The sequence below is a fragment of the Castanea sativa genome, chromosome 7, assembly GCF_040712315.1.
Source record: "Castanea sativa cultivar Marrone di Chiusa Pesio chromosome 7, ASM4071231v1".
Taxonomy (NCBI): domain Eukaryota; kingdom Viridiplantae; phylum Streptophyta; class Magnoliopsida; order Fagales; family Fagaceae; genus Castanea; species Castanea sativa.
In genome coordinates, this window is record NC_134019.1 from 7839788 (window position 1) to 7846805 (window position 7018).

Consider the following 7018-nt stretch of genomic DNA (forward strand, 5'->3'; position numbering starts at 1 on the left):
AGAGAGAGGAATTGATAAAGTAAGCGATTAAAATATTAGTTTTTTTTTTTTTTTTAAATTGAGCTATAGTGCAATTCTACTTTTAGAATTGCACTGTAGCACTATTGCAAATTTTTTTGCAATAGTTGGTTTTTACAAGTCCAAATGAAGCTTGATTTTTGTGCGAAAATAGTAAAATTTGCCAACATATGGCATATAGTAGTGCCGGTGCGAATGCTCTTAGCCTACTTGGTCTGGTTTTATTGTTTATAAGTCATTTGTTGTTACCATTACCCTACTAGGCTATTAGGCCTACATTTTAAGGTTTTTTTTTTTTTTTTTAAGAATAATTAAATATTCTCGGAGTTCTGTGATTTTGCTTCCACTCAATTAGATTTAAATAATTCTAGATACACTTGTATTCTCATACTCAATTTTATAACATGTTAATATGTGCAATTGTGAGTAATGAACAGTTTTTGTCCATTTCTATTTACATCAATCCACCAGTTTTAGTCGATCACGTATAGTGGCATAAGTCAGTATGTTATAAAATTATAGTGGCATAAGTCAGTTTGTTATAAAATTAGGTGTGAAAATGAGTGTAGTCATACTCCATAGTATTGTCGGTTTATATTTTTCCAAATCCCAACCACCTCCATAATTGGTATATGGTTAAGTACCAACATAATGATATCATTTTTTTTTTCTTTTTGAAAATATAATCAAAATTGGTGAGCAAATATGAAAAATCTTTAACTCAATGGATCCCCACAAAAAAAGAAAAAAAAAATCCGAACATCAAAAATCAAAAGTGTACTAAAAAAAGACACCTAAACTAGCAAATTTTAGCTAAAAGCCCAATTCTCTACTTATAATCATAGGTGGAGAGAGGGTGTTAAAAGTCCAGCTAAGCCATTGATTTAGCTTAATCATGATTACTGTTAATTAGGGAGGTTAGTGAGGCTGGTATTACAGCTGTTCTATGTTAGTTAGTTAGTGTATGTTTGGCTTCAAATTAAAAAATGTAGCTTATTTTACTATTCAGCTTATTTTTTCTACTATTCATGGGTTCCACTGTATTATTTCAGCTAACTTTTACATTTATCTACATACTTTCAGCAAAAAAATTTTAGTTTCAGCAAAATAAGCGTATTCCAAACAGACCCTTAGTTAGTTAGTGTTGAGAGGATAGCCGGCAACAACTAGTTACTGGCTTATTACAGCTAGTAGTAGTTATTAGTGTAGTGTCCATTCTACAATTGTATAAATAGCCATTAATTTGTATTGGATCTCCAGGCGATAAGAACAAACTAGTTTTTTTCCTTTTATCTCTTCCTTATTTTCTCTAATCCATTCTATTCATTAGGAAGCTCAGCTAACCTCAAATCTAGTTATTAATATTAGACTTTATTAGGGGGGGGGGGGGGGGCTTAGGGGGGGATGGCCCCCTGGATTTTCCAAAAATGCTCCCTTCTAAAAATTTTAAAAATTGAGTAAATTAAATTTTAGGTGATGGTACCCTCTTACTATTTTTTTTAAAGTATAAATGCTCTTTAATTTATTGTTGTCTCCTTTATTTTCCTTTTAATATTGATTTTTTTTTGTCAAATATAAGTCATTAATTTTAGGAGCATTTAAAATATAAGTTAATAAAAATATATAAGTAAATCTCTTTAGCAAAAGATTTGTGTTGTTTTTCAAAAATAAAGTCATATGCATATATAGAGAGAGTTAAAGCTACCAAAATACAATGATCCATTTGGCTTGGCCCCCCTTGAGAAATTTTTCTGGCTCTACCACTGCTTATAATAATCATCTTTTATAATAACCACTTCCAGGTCTTTACTATTAATTTAAGATTTTATGTATTATTTAAGATTGTGTTTTATCGTTTTTTGTATTTGTATTAAAAAAGACAAAAAATAACATAATTAACTTTCTTTTTTATTTTAATTTTCTTTATTATTTGAAAAAATAAAGGTTATGTTGAGTCGACCTAACCCTTAAAAAATTGAGTTAGAGTAATAGATTAGATAATCCATTTAGGACGTCCTGTTTTTAACACGAATGGAACTAACCAAAATCAAATCAACCCGATCCAATTGACAAGTCTAATTTAAACCTTTAGGGCTAACAGTGTTAGCAAATTCCTCAAGAATTGAAAAGGTTACTCTAACTTGTTTGTAAGGTCAATCTCTAACTTCATCTTTCTTGTGTTTGTTTGAATGGCAAGAAAGTGAAATATAAGATTTTTTATTTATTATTTATTTATAAGAAAGTGTTGTCCTAATTTTTGGCCAAATTATTTCATTCTTTGCCCATAAAACACCATTGAAACCCCATAGACTAATAGTGTAATGGATTGAATTAAAGACCTCCAAATATACATTAATGGTGGACCAAAAATTGAACCATCTTCTGTTCGTCCATAGGGTCATCCAAGGCCAAAAGGGTAGTCCCAATCCAAGAAGGTTGTCCAAGAGTAAGAAGATCGTCCAAAGTGTAAGAAGGTCGTCTAACATCAAAGCGCTTGGACGACCTCCCAACACTTAGAAATTTTCTAGATGAATTTATATCCAAAAGCTTATAATCCGGACCACGTTCTACTATTATGAAGTATGAATAAACTCTTTATTCATCACTCTAACTTTCCATTAAGTTCGTAATTTCTAATGGCAGTTGTAGAAGATAAGTCTAAACCTTCTAACTTCTATAACAGTTGTAGGAGATAAGACTGAACCTTCTAACTTCTATAGCAGTTGTGGAAGTTAAGTCCAAACTTTCTAACTTCCATCCATGTTGAGGAAGTTACTAAACAAGTAACCACTCTAAAGCTTACTATAAAAGGACTCATCCATATCAAGTGAAGGTAAGTTTCCATTGTAAAACATATGTGTAATGAATAATGAGATAAATGAGATATTGGAGGGATTAATTTTGAATGTACATTGTAAAACATATGTGTAATGAATAATTGTATGACTATTTAAATTTGTATGAACAATATATGCCAATAAATTTGATATATTTTATCACTTGCAGCGATCACCTAATGAACACATATATAAAAAATATATGAGAGAGAGAGAGAGATTTGTGCATCATCATTGTAACCTCTATGCAAAAATTTTTGTAGAATAATTAGCATTATTTATTTAAAAATTTAGTATTTTAAAGGCATAATAACAAATGGAAAGATTGAGGTTGAATTCAAATGATATGTGTACATGGGTATACTAAATTTAATTCAAATATAAATATATTTAAATGTAATTTTTTTTATGGAAAGACTGTTAATATTATTAATCAAAAGCAAAAGATAATACATATGGGTGAAGAGCTTGTTCAAGAAAATAAGGATTCTCTTTCATCCAAGTAGAGAAATAAGCAATGCCCTTGGCATGTTTAGCTAGTAAATGAGCAGGCTTATTGCCTTGCCGGAGAACATGTGAGAAGGAAACTCGCCTAAAATCACTACTAAGAGCTTGTATACCCAACACCACCAAAGCAACAGATGCGGGGGGCACAACCAATCCAATTTTTGATGTAAACTAAAATCATGGAAATATGAGACTTTAATAGTAAAGTAAAATAAATATCTAGAGAGTTTATTTTAATAAAAGAGTGTACATATATATATACACACACATATGGAGAATTGTAGGATAGTGCTTATTTATATACCTAGCTGAAAAAATTAGCAATTTTTTTGGGGAAAAAAAGAAGGTTGTGCCAAATCTTTATTCGCACAACTGAACTAAAATAGTTGATTACATATTATAAAAATGTAAATTTCCTCTGTTTTTTTTTTCAAAATAAATCATAATTAAATCCCGTTTAATTGAAAGAGAAGATATTGGATAAGTGAATAACGATAAAAACAATGTTGTGGAAGTCTAAGCCAAAATGGATATTTGCCCCTTTCGCCCAAAAGAGAAGTAATGTGAGAAATTTTACATGGACCTCGAGTTCCATGTATTTTTTTTTTTTAAGTTTGATTTCACATAACTTGATTTTCTAAAATTGAGTTTTTCATTGAAACTCGATTTTTAGAAAATCGAGTTTAAAACAGGAGTATTTTGCTAGATAGTTTCAGAATAGGGATATTTTGCTGGAAAGTTTTGGCGAAAGGGGTAAATGTCCATTTTGACCTGGAAGACTAGTTTAAAAGATTGTAAGAAATTCTATATTTCCACAACATTGTTTTTTATTGGATATTCTCACAACAAATTTAAGCTTTGTGCTTCATGATTTTAAGCCATAGGAAATTTTATGGCTACATTCTCACTTCTCTTGACTCTGTTATTTAACCATTTATTTTTTTGTATTTTTTTACTCTATAGAAAAGAATTTGGAGATAGGGATACTTCACTCTAAATTAAGCTAGCATTTGGGCACATGCGCTCTTCTATATATATATATATAGATATATATATATATAGATATATATATATATATTTATATATATATATATATATATATAAAGATCAATACTTGTCATTCATTATGATTTTGGGTCGCAATATTTTTCAATCACAAAATTACCTAAAGGTGTGATGAGATTTATGTGTTTGTGTGTAAAATAATTTTTTCGTATATAAATCTCTTCACATGGCCAGGTATTTTTATAATTGAAAAATGTAGCAATCCCAAATTATGATGAATGGAAAGGTATTGACTTGACCTTTAGAAAAAAATAAAAATATAATCAAACTACAAAATAGTTAAACCATAAGAACAACTATTTCATTATAGTGTTTATTACAATTTACCAAACATAACCTAATTATTACTAACAAACTCATATACGCTCTGTTTGTTTCAGCGATAATGTTTTATAGAAAATGAAACATTTTTCATAAAACTATCTTGTTTTCCTATATTTGGTAGCAATCTCAAATGAGTTGAAAAACAATCTCACACAATGTTTAGCTTGCTGTGAGATAAAGTTGTTTTCCAAAAAAAATTAATGGAAAACAATCTCTTAAAGTAAGCTATACTTTTTATATTGACTAAATATAGTTTTCTTTTAACTCATTTATTTTGATACAACCAAATATAGAAAATTATCTTTACACAATGTTTTCTATTGAAATAGACAAAGTGTATATATATTCGATTTTTGAGAAGAATTATGAGAACATAAGTATGCTTTGTTTGTTTGGATAGAAAAGATGGTGTAAAAATAGCTTTCTATATATATATATATATATATATATAGTGGGATTGGTGGTCCAATACTAGAAGTCTGGAACAAATAAAAAAAAAATTTCCTGTCAGGATCCTTCTAAAAGAGAGTGACTAAACCTATGCAACTCTCAACCACATTTATAAAATTCACATTTATTATAGGACAAAGTTTAGCAATAAAATTGATTGTAGTCAAAGACAATAACTCTACTTAATTTTTTTTTTTATTGAAGTGAATTTTGACAAACCCACCATTGAATTACATATTTTTCTTATATTTTTCATGCTTGCAAAATTTCAAGAAAAATTAACAACAATAGTTTTGTCATCAATAAAATTTTTAAATTGAAAGTTTTTGTAATTTAAAATTATGCATAAAATATAAAGTTATGGATCATATAGTAAATAATATTTAATTGACACAAAATTTGATATGTGTAATTAAGAGTGTAAAGAACATGCAATTCAACAGTTAGATTTTTAAAATGTGTAGTAATATTTATTTTATTGAGTAAGGTTGTAATCTTAGGGTCCGTTTGGTTGGAGAGGTAGAAGAGTGAGAGGATAGAAAATGGTGGGAGGATGGAAACAATTTTATTTTATTTTCTTTTTGTTTGGTTGAGAGTAAAAAAGTGAAGGGAAGGAAAAAATGAGTTTAAATAAATTTATTTATATACCCATATTAAAGAATGATGCTCAATTAAAACAAAAAAGTGACAAATAACCACAAAAAAGAAGCAATCACCCAAATCTATTAAAAAAATAAAAACCATGTAAAAAAAATTATAGTTAAAAAAAACAACAATCACACCCACGCCCTAGAAAATCAAAAGAAAAAAAAAATAGAAAAAAAAGAGGCAACGTTACTGCCCAGAAGAAATAAAAAAAAAAAAAAAAAAAAAAGAAGAAAGAAGGCACGCACAGGCCTAGAAAATCAAAAAAAAAGAAAAGAAAAAAAAAGAGGCAACGTTAACGTTATTACCAAGAAGAAGAAAAGAAAAAGAAAGAAGGCACGCCCAAGCTTAGAAAATCAAAAGAATAAAAAAGAGGCAATATTGTCCTGAAAAAAAGACAACGTTACTACACAGGAGAAGAAAAATAAATAAAGGCAACTTGAAGAAATCATGTGCATATGGGTATTTTTGTCAATAAAAAAAAAATCATTTTCAATTCTCTCTATTTTGAAGAGAAAATATTTTGGTAGGTTTGAGAAACACTTGAACCTACCATTTATTTTTCTTTTTTCCCATCCAACCAAACGCACTTCAAAAAAGTTTTCATTTTCATTTTCTCTCCAAAGTTTTTCATCTACCCTGTTTCACATCCAAATAAACATATTCTTTTACAACTAATTTTGTAGCTAAATTTTATCCTTTCAAATATTGACTATTTTCAAGTGCATCATCTTTCGTCTACTCTAAGTTTAAGGCGTCCTATCTTATTAAATCTAAATGCATTAAGTCTAGTGGACCAAACTCCTACCTGTTAGATTCATTAAAAAAAAAAAACTGCTACCTGTTAGGGTGTTACCCACATTACTAAAGTGGACCAAGCTCCTACGTCCTACCGTTCACATTTAATGAATTTCCATAAAAAGAAGAAACCATTTGATGAATCTTATCCAAAAAAAAAAAAAAAGTTTAATGAATAAATTTTCAAGGAAAAAAAGAGAGACATTTAATGAATGAAAGAAACTAGCGGAAGAAAATTTCCCGACAAACTATTCCTGTCTATTTTATCAGTCAATGTGTCATAAAAGCAAACTACAAGTGCATGTGATCTTGAGCTTCAATAGCTTCCACCAATTATTCCTTCGTCTTTCATAAATCTTGAGCTTTTATGTCAT